This window comes from Setaria viridis, chromosome 3 (genome assembly GCF_005286985.2).
Source record: "Setaria viridis chromosome 3, Setaria_viridis_v4.0, whole genome shotgun sequence".
Classification (NCBI taxonomy): Eukaryota; Viridiplantae; Streptophyta; class Magnoliopsida; order Poales; family Poaceae; genus Setaria; species Setaria viridis.
The window spans coordinates 16760589-16781258 of NC_048265.2; positions in this window are offsets into that span (position 1 = coordinate 16760589).

A 20670-nucleotide genomic window follows, 5' to 3' on the forward strand; every position below is an offset into this window, starting at 1 on the left:
CGTGTGAGGGATCCTCCCATGTGCAAGTGTGGTGTTCCTACTAAGCTTATGCGTCCTAACTTAGGGGTTCCACCTAAGTTCACTCCATTCTTTTGATGCTCACTAAAGACTCATGTAAGTTTATTATGAGAATATTAGTATGACGTGTAGCTAGCAGTTATAATTTTATTGATATATGGTCACTTATAATGTCGTCACCGTTTTTTTTAGGATGGATGGCCGTTGTGTGATTTCAATGAGTATATATATGGCCCAAAGGCAATATGGCCAACAGAGGAGCAAGTATGGGAGTTCGAGAGTGGAAAGGCACCGTGGCCATGTGTGTCCTCTCCTAGTTGTAAATGCAAGTGTGGTATATTGGCAACAGAAGCTGTGGTGCCTTCCGAGCTTGGATATGGTTTGTTTTGTGGCAATGCACATGGCAATTACTGGGTTAGTAACTACTCGTCTCTTGTGTGTTATTAAGGTTGGAACTTGTTTCAAATTTGTAAGAATATGAAATTATTGTTGCAGGAGGGAAGGACATGTGATTAGGAAGATTTTTCTGGTCGTTGTGATTTGTTATTAAAGTTGGGTAATACATCGGAACCATGGAAGTCAAGAAAATAACAATAACTGATAGAAAAGATTAGGAAGGAGTATGATGTGCCTATCCCTGACGGCGACTTGCTTTGGGGGAAAATATACCAAGATATGGTTCATGAGACTGGAGTGGAGCCTGAAGGACTTTATGCGAGGGAAACTATTATTAAGTATTGGAGGCAGAATAGATCCAAGTATCCACGACCTCTAACTGAAAATGAGAAGAGAGAAAATAGGAGGAAGTTGCAGGAGGAGAGAGAGTTGGAGAAACAAAGGTTGAGGGAGGAGAGAGATCGCTTAGGTTATGTGGTTGATCCGAATATGAAATACCCTAAGGGTTCATGGGAAGAATATTTGCAGCAGGTTAGGGCAAGAAAGAGAAGGATTGAAATGGAAGAGTTACAACAAAAAGCGGAAGAGACACAGATGAAGACGATGAAGGCTCTTGTTCCTGATTTACCTGTTGGTAAGGTTAATGTCGATAAGAAAGGGAAGGGAGTTGTTATTGCCGGGGATGATGATGATGATGATGACGACGAGTTACTATGTGAAGGTGACTCGGACTAGATGAACGTGTTGATTTAGCTGGATCATATTTCTCTTTAGTTGTCAAAACTATGTTCATTTATGAGATAACTATGTTTATGTTTATTCTGAGAGCTACGATTAGTTGTCAAAAACTATTTTCATTTGTGAGAGAACTATGTTTATTGTGACAACTATGATTCTCTGTTAACAAAACATGTACTATGTTATTTGTATTGAGTTTGCGTGCATGGTTGCGGTCAATGTTTCCATTTTGGTAGTATGTTACTTGCATATACTATCACAAGACTCGCTATTCTCGCTATTCCAATTTTGTAATGGGTATTCGCCTCTGACCATCAATTCAAATGTGAATGACTCGGCCTCCTCCCGTCAATTTTATACGATATTATATTTTTTCTGTCCATTACCTTTGAGGATCAGTCGTGGTCACCTTGAGGTTCCTTTAGGTTCTCTCCCAAATAATCCTAATTTTCCTCCGCGGATCTAAAAGGACCTAAAAGATCGACCGCATGGAAAAAGGAGGGGGCCTGCCGCACTAGCAGACTCTAAATTTTAGTAGGTTCCCGGGGTTGTGTGAGGGAGGGGGCTGCCGCGCCAAATGCATACACCTTTCAGCAGGTTGCCGGGTAGGGGAGGGGGCTGCCGCGCCAGGCGGAGTGGCGCGGCAAGGGGGAGCTGCCGCGCCAAATGCATAAAACTTTCAGTAGGTTCGGGGTGGGGGAGGGGGCTGCCGCGCCAATTGCATAAAAGTTTCAGTAGGTTCCCGAGGTGGGGGAGGGGGCCGCCGCGCCAGGCGGAGTGGCGCGGCAGGAGGGAGCTGTCGCGCCAATTGCATTAAAGTTTCAGTAGTATCCTGGGTTGGGGGAGGTGGCTGCCGCGCCAGGCGGAGTGACGCGGCAGGGGTGAGCTGCCGCGCCAATTACATAAAAGTTTCAATAGGTTCCGGGGGGTGGGGGCTGCCGCGCCAGGCGGAGGGGCGCGGCAGGGGTGACGTGCCACGCCAAATACATAAAACTTTTAGTAGGTTTTCTGGGCTGCTAGACTCCCGCCGACTCAGCTGCCGCGGTAAGCACTTTCACTAGGTTTGCACAATCCGGCTGATGAAACTAAAATAGCTTTTTTTGTTCTGATTTTTCTTAAACTAGTTTGAACCATGAAATTATTCCCTCTCTCCTCTAGTATGCGGTAGCCTACTAGTACGAACATTTAAGAAAAAGTACACGAAGCACAAGTATGTCACGAAGCAAACATATACCATTTTACGGACAGAAATGAAACTAACATTCAACTTAGTCTTTTACACACGTGACAGTTCCAACAGTCTTGCACACACAGATAACATAAATTGCACACCTAGTGCATCACACTTGAGACATGCAATTTTCATTGTCGTGGCCGCCGCTCAACCGGAGGGCTAAAAGGATCTCTTGGGCGACGCTCCCTCCTTGGATGCGTGGGCAGCACATTGGCGCTGCCAACGTCGGTGTGGTCCCGGGAACGCCACTGCCGGTGTGGCATCCGGGTACGAGGTGCAGGTTCCTATGGAATAATTGGGCAGAAAGCATGCCAGTGTATGACACTTCGGGAAGTGAACATTAACAATCTAGAATTGAATTTGGGGAAACTGGTGAATGTACCTGGCTGGACTCTCCCTGTGTCTGAGTCGCAGGTGGAGCATCGATCATGCCGGAAATCTCCAGTTCCTCACCATATGTAGGGTTGTCATCCTCGGACTGCTCACCTTCAGAGTCCTCGTTTGCCTGAGGGGATGCGGGTGCCTTGCCTCGTGACCTTCTTCTAGGACCTGCAGCAGTGGATGGTGTTGCAGCCCTGGGGGGAGTCGCCAATGGAGTCCGACGTGATCATGAAGAAGTACCCTGGCCATTGCCCCCGTGGTGCACATATGAGGACGACATGCAGTTCATCCTCATGGCCATTCGCCTGCAGCTTTTCCGAACCCTCTACAACATGTAAGTAGCATATATTCATGACTATGATATTGATAGGGTTACGAAGGTAGTACGGGCATAAGTGGAAATTAGGTTGGGCTTGTACCTCCGCGAACTGACGAAGCACACCATCACCGGATCCGATTGCGCGCTCCATGACCACGCCCGCCTCGTTTGCAAGCCTTGCAAGCTGCTGTCCCTGTACGCATAGTTTTCATCCCATGAATGATCAATGTTACGATACTATAATTACAAACCGAAATCTTACCATGTAGTCGTGGAGAGGTGCACGCTCAGGCTGTGTCCCATAGCATGTCACCGTGTCGTACACGTCAGCTATGTCATCGGACGAGTCAGACGGTGCATCCTCAATGGGCACATTACTCCAAGATGGTTTCACTTTAGTTCTCATCAAAGCACAGTACCATCATATGTACTCATTGTTTGGTCCTGCTCGCCAGTACGGCCCACCTTCAGGATCGCATCTTTGCCTATTCTCCCACAGGATGAGGTACTGAGCATGCTTCACCCTCCAATCATTCTCCTTATACCTCTTTCTGCGGTCGATCCTGCATCATAAATTAGTGAAGTATTAGTATAACATGTTAAGTACGTGTATCGAATAACCTGCAGTAGTTATTGATTCTTGCATACCTATGCAGCTGCTGCGAAGTCGATAATTCCAAAGGAGGGCACGGTTGCATCCTCCCAAACTGCCGCATCACCCTATGCGGCATATGGAACTCTACGACGTAGTACAAGATCATTGGAGTCGTGCACCTCCACAACTCTCTGTCTCTGTAGCACGTCGGTGAAAATACGATCTGGCTTAGCTGCTGACGGTCGTACGGTTTCCATTCAACCTTCAAAAATTTGTACGCAATACTTATTTCATCTGTCATTATACGGAATAGAGCTTAAAAAACTATGGTGAGCAAATTACCTGGTGTTGCGTGACAGCATCCAACTCGTTTGTGTAGGCCCTGTAGCGCCTATCAGGATTGCCACGAACGGGCTGCACATGCTTCCACACATGATAGAATGTGAGATGAGCATCGTTTTGATGCCATGGCTGCAATTGCAAGTAAGTCCAATTGGTCACATGATACAACAGTTTTGCGAACATTAAAGTAAAAAAGGGAATTAGCCGTTGTGACTTAAATCGACACGGAGACGGCAAGGTCGACCCACGGGTATTTGCTCCCAAATCCAGATCTGCAGCATATAGGTGCACCCTCCAACATTTGAATCCCTCGCAGTGCGCCTGCAAGCCTCACATAGCTGCCTGTACAGCCAAGCGAGAACCGCTGAGCCCCAACTATAAAGGGCTATGTTGTCCCAATTCTGACCCAAAATGGGGAGAACCATCCAAGACACCGTGTTCCCAGCTACATCAGGAAGGAGGAATGTGCTCACAAAGTGCCATAGCCAAACTTGAGCGTATCGCTGCACAACCTCGTCATTTGCTCCTTGCGGACAAACGTTGAAGTGCTCCCTCAACCATGCGGAGCTCACACCGGAGGTCTTCTTGGAGTTGTCTCCGTCCTCTGGCTCTGGCGGCCTAATCCCAATATGCATTGCTACCATGTCACGCCAATTCTCGTTCTGTATAATTCCCGTCATTGGATGCTACTCCAGTGGAAGACCGAGTATCATAGCAACGTCCTGCATTGTGATGGTCATCTCTCCGAACAGGAGGTGAAAAGTGTGAGTCTCCGGACGCCACCTGTCGACCATAGCGGTCAACAATGGTCCGTCCATTGGAGGGACACCCGCGACAACCTGAACTACAATATCCAAAAATCCTGCTCTCTGCAAGTACTCCGCGTACCGCTCATCCCACCTAAGTGGTGAGTGCACTCTAGCCCTGAGTGGTTTCAAATCCTGCAAAACATTATAATATTATTACTTACCTACAAGGAAATAGACATTGATGAAAAAGGTGGTTTCGAACAAAAATGAGAATTCAATGCATTTGAGAATAAAAGGCTCATCAACTATACGAATAAAGGGCTACTAAAGTGGTAAGTAACACAAATATGATATAAATGATATTTTCAGTATGAAATTGTTTACATTGTACACAAGCAAATATTAAGGACAGGCACATTCTCAATTTATAAGAATTTCGTAACGACTGGCTTCAAAATACAAGTGAAAAGGAATGTTAAGCATAAATTAGCAAGCATTGTTAATAACTGATGTATTACCTCATGTTGGTCGGCGAGGTGGTGGGCACGGTGCTGCAAGTCGTACACGGACTCAAGAAGCGGGTACGCTGGGGCCGCCATCCTAAAGAAACAACAAACAAGATCGTTAGTAAAAGGCTTCATTATATGATAAGTACAGTAACTATGATAATTTACTACTATAAAAAAAGATAAAATGATAACCATGCAAAATACGAGCAACGCGCATACCCTATTGTTCGAAGAACGCGGCCTATTATTGTTCGCCCTAGATTTCGTGGCTTTAGAATTTCTATTGCGGCATGTGTAATTCCTAATGATCTTGTGGCACTTCGAGCAACGATTTTCCGACTTGTCTACATCAAAATCACCAGTGCCATAATCTGCAGAAAGCCTCCCTTGCGACACGTGCATGTCACCTGTGAAACGCTTCTTCTGCCTCCTTCCTATTTTATTTCTCATCAAATTGGGGTTGGGCACGTACTCTACCCCTTCATATGCCGACCATTGTGACGGATCAAGGTAAGGTTGAAAGCTTGATTCCCATATTCTGACAGTGTGCTCCCTAGAGTACAACGGTGACATGTACAAGGGACTTTCATAGTTAAGACCTCTTGCCTTGCAAGCTGTAATGAAGTGTGAACATGGAAGGTGCAACAATTGAGGAACGTTGTAGGTGCACGAAACTTCGTTCAGATCCACTCTGTAGTGTCGGCCTCCATGACTCTCACCCCTAACGTTACTAGTATCGCAACTTCTTATAGAATACACCATCCTTTCTGGCCCGTACGGTTCTGCTAAGTGATGCACGGATCTAAGCTCAGCCTGTGATAAATAATCATCTGCAACCTTCCCAATTCTATGGCCTTCATCCAACATTGCACGTGCCTTTTGCCATCGGTCCACAAAGTAGGTGTTGCATTTTTCAAATGAGTATTCAATAATTCCAGAGATGGGCCTACTCCGGATGCCTTTGAAAATAGCGTTTAGTGATTCCGAGTAGTTCGCGGTCATAATACCCCAACGCCTCCCTCCCTCATGGAAAGCCTGCGCCCATTTATCCTTATCCTCCATTTCACCCTTCAACCATTCTTTTGCATCATCGTTCAACTCCTTCACTAGATCCTCTAACTTCTCACTAAATTCTCTCTCCGTATGAACCTTGCATAAAGTCTTTAATTTTCCAATCACGCGGTCTCTCTTCTGACAACGCAACATGTTGGCAGCAAAGTGCCTTGTGCACCACCTATGCACAAGCGGTGGAAAACCATCCATGTGCTCCTTCGCACAATTTAGGAGCCCATGGTGCCTATCCGATATCATACACACTAGACGTGAAGGTCCAAGTACATGTTGCCGAACAAGTTTCATAAACCATGACCAACTCTCATTATTCTCACTCTCGGCCAAGGCAAAAGCAAGAGGCACAAGCTGCTGTTCTGGATCTACTCCAACTGCCATCATTAATGTACCCTTATACTTCTCAGTCAAGAATGTACCGTCCACAAGTATCACAGGACGGCAATGTTGAAATGCCTCACTACATTGAGGGAAGCACAAAAATACCCTTTGGAGTATATGCTTCAAAATTCATTGTCAGGATGCATCATGCCACGTGAGTCGATGAACCATTTAACCCCGGGATTGTAGTAGGCTATAGCTGTGAGTACCCTAGGAACCATGCCATACGACTCCTTCGAGTCCCCCCAAAGTAGGGCAACGGCGTGTTGCTTCGCTTGCCAAGCCTTTGAATACTTCACACGGTACCCACTAAAGGCGAAGATGGACTCCACGAGGGATGGCACCGATGTCTCACTGTCTTTCCGGATAATGCCTAGGATATGCCGCCCAAGGTACTTTGCTGTGCACTGTACGTGCACTCGCTTCGGCTGTGACAAACGATAAGTATGCGGTTGCACAACATTTGAAATTCTCCATTGTCTGGTGCTTGATATTAGCCGAGACCATACACGCCAATGGCATCCTTGCTTGCACATCACATTGTATCTTAAGTTCTTGTCAGAGTGAACTACGCTAAAAGGTCTATGTAACCTCACTGCGTAGTCAGCCAAGATACTTCAGCTCCTCAAGACTATTAAACTTCATCCCCTTCTTAATCATTGGACTCTCACCAAAGGACGTCCCTTCGGAATTCACCATACTAGATTCACATATGGCTTTGTGGACCATACTGATGTCCTTATCATTGGGAACGGATGGCAGTTCGACATCATGTTGTTTGAACAACCGCAACTCGTTCTGGGTGTAAGAAAAACAATCGTCCATACGACCAATGCCTTCTACATCATGCACAGTTGTGGTGTCAAACTGCGGTCCATCCTCTTCATTTTCTACCTCCTCGTCCTCATTTTCATGCCCACCACTCTGAGATAGTGACTCCTCCTCTACCTCGACACCTACTACCCCATCTTCCTCGAATTCATAATCTTCGAAACCTATAGAGACATTATCATCATCTATATTTGCTTCATCCCTCTCAAAAATGTTATTGGGAAAATCATCATTGGCAATAGCCAAGTCAAAAGCACATTCTGTTTCACCTAACACGTGATGCAACATTTCTGACTCCTAGGTACCATGACGATTCACTACCGTCACTTACTCCCTCAAGACAACATTTGGGCCAGGCATACGAATAATTTCAACTATAACCTCCAAACATGCAACATTTGCTTCGTGAACTACATCCTTATAGTGCTTCCAATTTGCATCGGATGCTAACTTCATGAGAACATAATGAGCTCTAGCTTTCCCACAATCAAAACGACCTCTCAAACTCATCTCGTCCACTCTACATCCATACTTCCTCATTACACGGTCAACTAAATCAGTAAAACTTGGAGGACCCTCGAAGAATTCAATTGACTAATTCATATTCTCTAACTCCCCATTTTGTTTCACAATACCACCATCAAAAAAATCGAACTAAACGATCCATCTACAAAATACAAACATTTCACCATGTCATATACGCTACACATTGCACATATTCGACATATCAACTCAACACATTACACATATTGGACAAATTGCAAATAAAAAAATATACATGTCATGTAAACTACACAATTGGATGAATATATACCTAAATCGGAGCCTTCAACAAGTTCTACACGTCAATATCACGGGCAGAGACTTAATACTTAATTGCGTCTAAACTACGCATCATCTAACACAAAACACCATTGCATTTCATTCAAAATTGAAATCATCAACCTAACACTAAGTCACCTAAACATCCTCCGATCTACCAAATGCAACGGTAAAACACGAGAAAAAGTAGGGGGATACCTTCGACACGAAGCAGGGATCGATTTCCTCAACTTTCCCCCACTGAAATCACCGGATTTTGGGTGGATTTGGGGGTGGGGCGGCGAGCGGTGGCGGCAAGGAGCTCGGGCACTGGTGTTCTGGAGGAAGAAGAAAGGAGGGAGGGAGGGAGGAAGGAAGGAGCCGGCGCGCCCGTGTAGGTTGGGCGCTGCTGCGCCAGGTGGGCTGGCGTGTCAACGTTGCCGCGCCCGGCGGGCTGGCGCGGCGAGCGCCCGCCCACGTCAGTGCCCACCTGGCGCGGTGAGGAGCCGCGCCAGCGTGGCAGGGGTCCGCCGTGCCAGTGCATGTGGCGTGGCAGAGGCTTCCTGCCGCGCCGGGTGGTCTGGCACGGGCAAAAGGGTCACCTACCGCAAATAAAGTTCGGCTAAGGTTATTTTTAAAAATAAATTAAAAAAAGGTTAAAAATAAAAAGAAATTCATGCTTGAGATAGATAGATTAATGGACCTACCGTAGATGTCCCTCCTGCTTGCTCCTTTCGTAGATGACGTCTTCGAATCTCTTGCAGCAGCTACCGGCTGCGCCGACAGATATTCGAGGGGCATCTACGAAAGATCTATCTAGGCCCGTACCCATCTTTATTTATGATGAAAGAAGATCGTGGAACATTTTATCATGGAATGTTAGAGACATTAACTCGCAAAAAAGATGAAATGCAATCCGAAGCAAGGTTAATGAATCCAATTGTGATATTCTGTGCTTACAAGAAACAAAGAGAGAGTCTTTTGATGACATATACATCAAAAACTTGTGCCCACAGAGTTTAAATTGTTTTGATAATGTCCCAGCAATTGGAAATTATGGATGAATTATTATCTTGTGGAACGAAAATAAATTCAAAGGCGAGCCTATCTTCTAGAACACCTATGGCCATTCTATAGAATTCCAGTGTAAACTGTCTGGACACCGCTGGACTCTGACGAACATTTACGCCCCTTGCACACCAGAAGGGAAGATTGCATTTCTTCAATGGTTCAAACATGTGGAAATGCCGGACGATGAAAGTTGGCTTGTAGTTGGTGACTTCAACCTAATTAGAAAGCCGGAGGACAAAAATAAACCTGGAGGTAGCATTGCTCCTCTTCAACTAGGCTATTAGCAGACTTAGACTTTCAGAGATTCAGCTAAAAAGTTGCAAATATACTTGGTCCAACATGTAGCAAAGTTCCCTCCTTGAAAGACTAGACTGGTTCTTTATGTCTAGTCAATGGACTGCCTTTTATCCTATCGCCTCATTGATTTCCAAGGACTCATCGGATCACACTCCTTGCATTATCTCTGTCTCCACTTCTATGCCCAAGCCACAGGTCTTCATATTTGAGAACTATTGGTTGGATCTTGACCAATTCCCCTTAGTTCTATAGCAGGGATGGACAAACCAGCTGGATAACCTGGATAAAGCTAAAACCATTGGGGCTAAATTCAAATCCCTTAGGAAAGCACTCAGAACTTAGCAGACACAACTCCCAAGCTTGGCCAAACTAATCCTGGCCAAACTAATCCAAAATTCTAAAGACACCATCCAGTTCCTTAACCTTCTTGAAGAGTTCAGAGATCTAACCCTCCAAGAATGGAACTTCAGAAAAACCATTCAGGACCAACTACAGAAACTACTACAACAACATAAAACATATTGGCAGCAAAGGAGCTCATCTAATTGGGTCAAAATGGGGGATGAATGTACTAGATTCTTCATGCTAAAGCTTCAGTTAGGAACATGATTAATTACATCTCCTCATTAACCAATGACTCTGGTCAAATTCACTCTGATCATTATGAAAAGGCAAGAATCATTTGGGAGGCCTTCAAGGATAGGATGGGGAAGTTGGAATTCAGCCATATGTATTTTGATATGGAACATCTGATAATCAGAGATGATGACTTGTCATGGCTTGAGTCTCCATTCACAAAAGAAGAAATTGACAAAATCATTGGGGAATTGCCCAATAACAAATTCCTAGGACGAGATGGCTTCATGTGGTGGAACCGCCCAAATTAACTTGGCTAAAGCACACTTAAGCCACTTAACATGCGATCATGTACTTTAAACAAATCAACTTGCTTGTTCATCGCATTTCATCTGATAAAGCACTTAACTCAGGATCGAGAAAATAAGACTCGCATGAAGGCGAGTGGTTATAGAGATTACAACAGTCCATCTCAATTAAACAAGTGCATCGAATTATTACAACCTCAAGTTTGAAATTCAAGCAAGGTTTGCATAGTTTTAAAATAACAAAAATAAATAAGCGGAAGTTAGATGTCGTTGCATGATATCATGAAGAAGCCGATCATGACATCAATGATCCCTGTCCTCACCTTCCAAGGAGGGATCCCACTCAACCGTCCAACCAGGAGGAAGTTTGGGAGGCTAAGTGCCACTTCCAGCGAGCTCGGGAGTATCAACATCACCTAAAAAGATGTGCCACAACAAGGCTGAGCGACTATGCTCAACAAGACTTAACCGACCAGTGGTACTACTCCACCAACACCTAGACATGCAAGCTTTTTGGCTCTGGGGTTTGTTTTGCCAAACGCGACTAGTGTAGGTCCTTACTTTCAATATTTTATCCACAAGTTCTATTGTTGTTTTACCATTCTAAGTTTGCAACTATACTAAACCAAGCATAGCTTCCAAGCAATTAATACAAGTAATAATATTAGATCATCACCTTCCATTATTACTCAGTGTAGCATAGCGATCAAGTAGTCCCAAACTGTGAGAGGCAGACGAATCGATTCGAATTTCTTAACCATGCATGGCAAATCTTGAAGCGTCCCCACATAAGTAGAGACTAAATATGATACAAATATCAGTCCCAGGAGGCTGATAACACATTTATTCGACAGATAATTCAGTTACCGTACAACTCCCGAGGGAGTGGGCGTGAAAGCCACGCGGCGATAAACAGTAAATAAATAACGGCGGCTAACCAAGCGACTGCCAAAAGACAGCACTCGGGACTACACGGCAGCAGCAGCATCTTGGGCAGGCCAACACCACAGGCAGCGTCGGGTGCGGACACAACCTCTACTCGAGGTCCTCGGCGACGAAGTCCGGGTCTTCCTCTGTAGCAACGAAGCAAGGGTGAGTACTAACGTACTCAACAAGTCCAACCCCATCCACGGAGGGGGACACAAGCAAGTTTATGCACAAGTATAACAAGGATAGGCTAGAGTTTATTTGCGGAAAAGCTAATTTTTAACACATGCAGGGGATCGTTTTCGAAAGGGTTTTGTAAAGTCTTCTTTTAATACCCGAACATTGAGTGGGGTTGACCCTACACAAAGGATCCAAGCTTTTATCGCTATCGGACTCCCCGTCCGTCATAGCGCACGGCACAACTGTCGGACTCTTCTGAAATCCCACACACACACACTCACATGACATTCTTGCCCCAAACACTAGTTATGTGACCAAGCCGTAACTCGTCCAATACCGTGGACACGGCTACCCGGATAGGTTTTAACTCTGCAGAGGGTGTACACTTTTCCCACAAGTAGGGTACCGCAGCACGATCACCTTAGTGACGGTACGGATCCTAACAAAGCCATTACCCACCTTAGCTAGGACTGGCTAGTTCTCGCGGAAACACCCAAGGGGCTCACGGCTCGACCAAGCGACCGTAGCCGGGACTTAAGTCACCAAGATCTTACTCCTTTTCCATGGGTTCCCGTTGCTCACCAGCACCCCTGAGGACTAACAGTTCAGCTAGTGGGATTTATGCTAAGCCGTTGCCCATACAACGGTCGAGTGGTTGCACGATAGTGGAATTAGGCAAGATGACACATTAACTCGGTCCTTAATTTCGACCGGATGGATATCTCCCAACATTGCTCAACCACCAAGGTACGAGCACAACAACCGGGCATCCCACACAAGGAACACCCATCCATCCCGTCCACACATTTCTTTTCCCGAACCAAAAGCCATTATTCTTACTTGGACACACACACACACCTCAATTTCCCGAATACACCATTGTAATAACGTTTGCATTTGAGTAACAGATTCCTAAGCGTTCTAGCGGCGGTTATCAACTAAACAGAGCGAGTCATATTTAGAGATAAGCATAGGACAGCAAGGAATGTTCATATCAATCAAGGGGTGGCTATCCAACCATGTCTTGCGATAAAATAATATGCATTTTGTAAAACAGGCCAATAGGTTGTGTTTGAAAAACTAGGTATTAAGTATGCATCAAAAGGGTGAGATTGGACTTGCCGTCTTCAAAGCCTTCCGGGAGTTCCGGCTCGCGGTACTGGTCCTCGGGCTCGGGCTCGCGGTCAAACTCTTCCTCGGGCTCCTCCTCGGGCAATCCGCGATCTACGGTACACACAAACAGGCACACGAATAAATAAAAGAGGAAACGATTTTTAACCGGGAGCTCCGAACAGGAAATGCGGACGGAAAATAGGTAGAGGGATTATTTTTGGGAAATTTGGATATGGATCGGCGAAAGTATTCTGGAGGATGACGTGGTGAATTTTGGGATTAATTGGAGGCAGTTTGGCGCATGAAATGACGGGTTAAACAGGGATTAGGGGCTTAAACGTGGGTTTAGGGCTGATTTTTAATAAACCAGGGACCTATTTGTAATTTCTTTCGGAAGTGGAGGGGCTTATGTGTAATTTGGGGAAACTTGGGGGTTAGATCGGAATTCTTGGAGTTTTGACTCCTTCTTCTTCCAGGAAACAGAGGAAGAGAGAGGGAGAGAGAGTGGGGAGTTGGGGTGGTCCGGCGGCGGCCGGCCGGCGGGGCTCCGCCGGCGGCGAGCCATGGGCCGGGGGCGGCGGTGGAAGGGGGCTCCATTTGGCCCCTTACCTTGGGGTCTCGGCGCGGGAGAAGGGGCGGCCGGCGGTGGAATTTTGGCGGCGGTGGTGGAGTTTGGCGGCGGCGGTGGCGGCGCTTGACCGGGCGCGGGGAGGGCGGCGGTGAGCTGGGGAGATGGGGCGGCGCCGAAAGCCGGCCGTGGCCCTATTTATAGGCCAACGAAGGGGGGGGGGTGGTGACCGGCGGTAGGGGCCAGATTGCTGGCCGGCGGCGTGTGCTCGGCGGCCACGGCACCGTGGCGTGCTGGGCGGGAGGTAGGGGCCGGAGGGGCGGCGGCGTGGCGCGGGGCCGAGGCTGCCGGCGCGGGAGGGCGACGTGCGGGTTGGAGCGCCCGGCGTCGGGTCGTGGCGCGGCGGCAGTGAGATGGGGTAGGGGCCGGCGGGCGGCGTGCGGTCCGAGGAGGCCGGCACGTCCAGCGGGACCGGCCGGCGGCGGGGCCCAGGCGAGCGGTGGGCCGGGCCGGCCGCCGGTTATGGCGCCAGGGAAAGGGGGGGCGCCGGAGTAAATGAGTTGGGGCCGGTCCTGGTGCCAGGAAGAAGAAGGAGGAGAGAGAAGGAGGGAGGAAGAAGAAAGGAGAAGGAGGAAGAAAGAAAAAGAAAAAGGAGAAAGGGGAAGAAAAAGAGAAAGAAAACGGGGAGACCGGCGGCACTCGCGGCACGCGGTCGGAGCACGCGCTCGGCGTCTGACACCGGCACGCGGTGAGATTCGCGGGCAAAGATAAAAAGACAGGTGGGGGTCGGCATGGGTACCGGGACGGCGAAATTGCCGGGAAGGGTTCCGATTTCCGGGAGCTCAGCGGTAAGAGATTTTAAAGACTGTTTTTAACGGGTGATTTTAGTTAGTGATTTCTGCGGGCGTTACAAACCTACCCCACTTAAATTGAATCTCGTCCTCGAGATTCGACTGAGTCCTGAAGAGATGGGGAAATTCCTTCTTTAACGCGTCCTCGCGTTCCCACGTGGCCTCTTCTTCGCCATGCCTGCTCCACTGTACTCTGCAGATCCGGACTGTTGTATTCCTTGTCCTTCTGGTGACAGTGTCCAAAATCTTGATAGGTACTTCTTGATACCGAAGGTCCTTTTGTAGGTCTATTGTTTCCACCGGTACTTGTTCCTCCGGTACTCTCAAGCATTTTCTTAGCTGGGAGACATGGAATACCGGGTGTATATCCGACATTTCTTCAGGCAGTTGGATGCGGTACGCTACGGCTCCAACTCTCTTTAACACCTGGTATGGTCCAATATACCGAGGGGCTAGCTTTCCTTGCACTTGGAACCTTCGCGTACCCCGAATCGGGGATACCTTGAGGTAGACAAAATCTCCCTCTTTGAAGAACAATTCTCGTCTTCTTTTGTCAGAGTAGCTCTTCTGTCTGGACTGTGCAGCCTTTAGCTTCTCTCGGATTTCTGCTACACGGTCTTCTGCTTCCTTGATAAAAGCTGGTCCGACCAGGGAACGCTCTCCGACTTCTGACCACATCAAAGGGGTCCGACACTTCCTACCATAAAGGGCCTCAAATGGTGACATGACTAGGCTGGCTTGGTAACTATTGTTGTATGAGAATTCTGCATAGGGTAGACTTTGTTCCCAATCCTTTCCATAGGTGAGGACACACGCCCTTAACATATCTTCCATGATCTGATTCACCCGTTCGGTTTGGCCATCGGTCTGGGGGTGATAAGCTGAACTAAAATCCAGTTTGGTGCCCATGGCTTTGTGTAAACTCCTCCAAAACCTAGAGGTGAACTGAGTTCCTCTATCTGAGATGATCCGGCTGGGCACACCATGCAGCTTCACTATGTTGTCGACGTAGAGCCGAGCCAGTTTTTCTCCACCGTAAGTGGTCCGTACGGGCAGATAATGAGCAACCTTGGTGAGTCGGTCCACTATTACCCATATGGAGTCATTTCCCTTCTGAGTTCTGGGCAAGCCTACTACAAAATCCATGCCGATCTCATCCCACTTCCACACCGGGATAGGCAAGGGTTGTAGCAAGCCGGCTGGCTTCTGGTGCTCAGCCTTGACTCTTTGGCAGGTATCGCACCGGGCGACAAACTGAGCTATGTCTGCCTTCATCCCGTTCCACCAATATTTCTGTTTTAGGTCCATGTACATCTTAGTGGATCCGGGGTGAATGGAGTATGCTGAGTTATGGGCTTCATCCATGATGGTCTGCCGGAATTCTCCGTCCTTAGGGACACAAATTCTGTTCTTATACCACAAGGTTCCCTTGTCATCTACCCTGAAATCCGGGGCTTTATTTTCTCCGGTCTGCTTGCGGATTTTTACTAGGTCTTGGTCTGAACCCTGGGCTTCTCGGATTTTATCCTCCAATGTGGGCTGGACACTTAGCCTACGGCTAGCATTCTGGGGAATGATATGCACATTCAACCGGGCCACTTCCTCTCGTAGACGGGCATTCTCGGGTCTGGGCTGTCCATAGGACTTTCGGCTTAGGGCATCAGCTACAACATTAGCTTTGCCGGGGTGGTAATGGATTTCCAGGTTGTAGTCTTTCACCAGCTCTAGCCACCTTCTTTGCCTTAAGTTCAGATCGGGTTGGGTGAAGATGTACTTTAGGCTCTTATGGTCGGTGTAGATTTCACACTTATTCCCAATCAGATAATGTCTCCAGATCTTGAGGGCATGCACTACGGCTGCAAACTCTAAGTCGTGGGTTGGGTAGTTCTGCTCATGAGGCTTAAGTTGTCGGGAAGCATATGCCACAACCTTCCCATCCTGCATGAGGACACAGCCTAATCCTTGTCGGGATGCATCGCAGTAGATGACGAAGTCTCGCTGGATATCTGGCAGGGTCAGCACTGGGGCCGTTGTCAATCTTTTCTTCAGCTCCTGGAAACTCCGCTCACATGACTCGGTCCAGGTGAACTTCTTGTCCTTTCTGAGCAACTCGGTCATGGGCCGGGCTATCTTGGAGAATCCCTCAATAAACCTCCGATAATATCCAGCTAAACCCAGGAAACTCCTGATTTCACTAACATTAGTGGGCTGCTGCCAGTTGGAGACGGCTTCCACCTTCTCAGGATCGACTGCTACTCCTTCCGCGGTCAAGATATGACCAAGGAATGCCACTTTCTCAAGCCAAAATTCGCACTTGCTGAATTTAGCATAGAGTCGGTGGGCTCTTAATTTTTCCAAGACCACCCGTAAGTGGTGTTCATGTTCTTGAACACTCTTGGAGTAAATAAGTATGTCGTCAATAAAGACTACGACAAACTTATCTAACTCGTCCATAAACACCTTGTTCATGAGGTTCATGAAGTAAGCAGGTGCATTGGTCAATCCAAAGGACATCACTGTAAACTCAAATTGACCATAGCGGGTGACAAAGGCGGTCTTCGGGATGTCGCTCTCCTTGATCTTGAGCTGATGATACCCCGATCTCAGATCTATCTTGGAGAAATACTTGGCTCCCTTTAGTTGGTCGAACAAGTCATCTATTCTAGGGAGGGGGTACTTGTTCTTAATGGTGACCTCATTTAATGCGCGATAATCCACGCACATTCTCATACTCCCATCTTTCTTCTTGACAAAAAGCACGGGGGCTCCCCACGGGGATGAGCTGGGTCTGATAAAACCACTCTGTTGCAACTCTCCCAACTGTTTCTTCAGCTCGGCTAACTCTGGGGCTGCCATTCTATAGGGTCTCTTGGCTATAGGGGAGGTTCCGGGGACAAGGTCAATTACGAACTCTATGTCTCTGTCAGGGGGCATTCCAGGTAATTCCTCAGGAAAGACGTCCGGGTATTCACTCACTACCGGGACTTCTTCTATGGTCTTGGTCTCCATGCTGAACACCATGGGGTCTGGGCCACTTCCCTTGGTGTGACAGGTCACTTGCACACCATCTCGATTGGTCAAGTGCACCACCTTATCAGCACACCCTATATGGCCGTCATGCAGGCTTAACCAGTCCATACCAAGGATCACATCTATCCCCTTAGACTTAAGTACTACTAGATCCGCTAGAAATTCTACCCCACTTAAATTGATCCTTACCCGAGAACAGCCTAGTTGACACTGAATGTCGGCCCCAGGGGTCCGGGTTAATAGGGGTAACTTTAGTAGTACTGTAGGTATATGATGTTTCTCCACAAAACTTGAGGATATGAAGGAATGTGATGCTCCAGAATCAAAAAGTACTGTTGCCAAGACTGAGCTGACTAGGAACTCACCGAGTACCACGCCCTGAGCGTCGCGAGCCTCCTGCGCGCCGATGTGGTTGACGCGGGCTCGACCAAATGACTGCTGGGGCGGCCTCATCTGCTGGCTGTTGTTGTTGCTGGGGTTGCTACTGCTGCGGACTGGCACACGGTTGGCTCCTGACAATGCGGCCCTGGGCCCAGCTACTGAGTTGGACAAGGCTGATGCTGCTGGCTTGTTGGCATAGGGGCAGTTGGCGATGAAATGCCCTGGCTCTCTGCAGTTGAAGCATGCCCTACCATTGCTGGTAACCTGGCTGGCGCCGCTCTGTGGGGCCTTGATAGAGTTCTGGCTCCTGAATGGGGCGGCAGTCTGATGCGAACCAGATGCTTGGGACTGGGTCCGATAATGCATGGGAGCTTGGGACCTGGGCAAGGGGTGACCGAAGCTCCTCGGCTTCTGGAATCGGTCCTGCTGGTGCGCCTTGCTTTCCAGGAACCGACGCTTGTTGTCCCTCCGCTCTTCTGCCTTGGCCCTCTCAGTCAAGATGGCCATGTTCATCAGGGTGTTGAAGTCGGGGTAGATCTGAGGAGTGAGCAGGGTCCTCAATTCCGCGTTCAAGCCTTTCTTGAACATGTCCTGCTTCTTCTCGTCCTTGTCCACCTCCTCCGGAGCATAACGGGCCAGCTCCATGAACTGGAAGGTGTACTCCTCCACAGATCGGTTGCCCTGGCGGAGTTCACGGAACTCATCCGCCTTGCGCTTCATGGTGGCGGCGGGGATGTGGTAGCGACGGAATTCCGTCACGAACTCATCCCAGGTGATAGTAGAGGCATCCTGGGCGGCAGAGCAGTAGTTCTCCCACCAAGCTAGGGCAGTTCCAGTGAGCTGGTGGGCAGCCAAGAGGACTTTGTCCTTGCTCTCACACCCAAATGGCTCCAGCTTCCTCTGGATGACACGCAGCCAATCATCTGCGTCCAGAGGGTTGACAGACCCGCCAAAAGTGGGTGGCTTGGTCCGGAGGAAGTCCGTCAACTTCTCATTCATGTTCTGCCCGCGGGGCCTCTGGCGAGTAATGGCGTTGGCTAGTGCTTCCAGTAGAAGGGTCTGGTTGTTCATTACTTGAACCAGATCAATAACTGGTGGGGGTGGTGGCTGCTGTGCCCCCACCTGACTTTCTCCCCTTCCTTCAGGCTGGCTCACTTCCTGCTCCTCAGGAAGTGCTGCCGGAGGCGGTTCTTGCCTTTCTGGCTGCCTCTCTGCACTGGGGGTGGCATGGGCCTGGCTTGGGGAAGTCCTGGTGGCACGCTTGGGCGGCATCTGCAGATTGAGTGAGACTTTTATGAGAGTATGATTTGGATTTTTGTGATCTTTAAAGTGGTTATTTCGTATTTTCGAAGAGACAGAATCCACCTCCTGTCGACAAACACACAGACTAACAAGCAACAAACACAAACGATTTTATTTATTTTGCCACGGGGGTACAACACTGCTGGGGTAAGGCCAAAACACGCACTACACGACCGGTTACAACGACACAACTGGAGGGTACAACTCTAAACTGCGGACCATGACGGCTTCATTCCTCGGGCAATACTGGCTGAGCACACTACTCACGGGGCGAGTCTTCTCCCTGGACTGAGTGGTCTTCTACTGGGATGAGAAGGGCCAGCACCTCATCCTTCAGAGTCCCGCCCGTGGGAGGGGTCTCGGGAACCACTCCGTCCGACACCTCGGAGTTCCTTTCCGAGGGTGGTGGTGCCGGGGTGGCATCCGGGCTTTTCCGTTTACTGGGCCCTGGGACGATGGGGATCCCTTCAAGGATCGGAGCCTCGTCGTCCTCGATGGCCACCATCCTCCTTCTGGCACGAACGGTGAGGTGGGCATCCTTCAGCTCCTTGGAGTGCCGATCCTCAGCCTCCTTGAGAGCCTCAACGGCAATGGCCTCATTGCTTTGGGCGGCCGCGGCTCGGGCTTCGGCGGCAGCTAACTTCACCTGGAGCCTCCTCACCATAACTTCTGCGTCCTCAGCCCTACGGGTCTGCTGCTTCAACTTAGCAGCCTGCTCGTCGTAGAGCTCATCCAAGGTGAGAAGGTAGGCAGCCATGTGCAGCACAGTGGGGTCATCCTCGCGCTGTCCACGTCCTTCCAAGGTCCGTACCCGGGCCAGCCAAACCGGGCGGTTTTTCTTGACAGGCGGGTAGAACCTCATCGGAGTGCGGCCAATGTGCCTCTCATAAATCTGGCACAGGAAACGGAGGGCCTTCCGGGCTGCCACTTGGTAAGTATCCTTGTGCCGGAAACCGGTGGCGGTCACGTTCCATGGCTGGATGTCCGGATAGCGGCTACTCCGCCCGATGTAGATAATCATCTCACACCGAGGGGTCCCGCGGTCCTCGTACTCCCTGCTGGTGTACTCCGGACGCTCATAAATCCCGAGGCGGTCCATGCAGGCGAACAGCAATCTGGGAAAACCAGGCTCCTCCAGGCAGTGGCTGTTGACCCATCCTTCCTCGGCCATCTGGAAAAGATCCGGGGCACAAATTAGTTTTACAATAGAGCAAAGGTAGGAAGAAATTTTGTAATTCTTTTGTTTTGGTCAAAAAGGGCTAATCCGGTCCTAAGGTTGCGTCCTACAGCCAACGACGGCTCTGATACCACCTGAAGCGTCCCCACATAAGTAGAGACTAAATGTGATACAAATATCAGTCCTAGGAGGCTGATAACACATTTATTCGACAGATAATTCAGTTACCGTACAACTCCCGAGGGAGTGGGCGTGAAAGCCACGCGGCGATAAACAGTAAATAAATAACGGCGGCTAACCAAGCGACTGCCAAAAGATAGCACTCGGGACTACACGGCAGCAGCAGCATCTTGGGCAGGCCAACACCACAGGCAGCGTCGGGTGCGGACACAACCTCTACTCGAGGTCCTCGGCGACGAAGTCCGGGTCTTCCTCTGTAGCAACGAAGCAAGGGTGAGTACTAACGTACTCAACAAGTCCAACCCCATCCACGGAGGGGGACACAAGCAAGTTTATGCACAAGTATA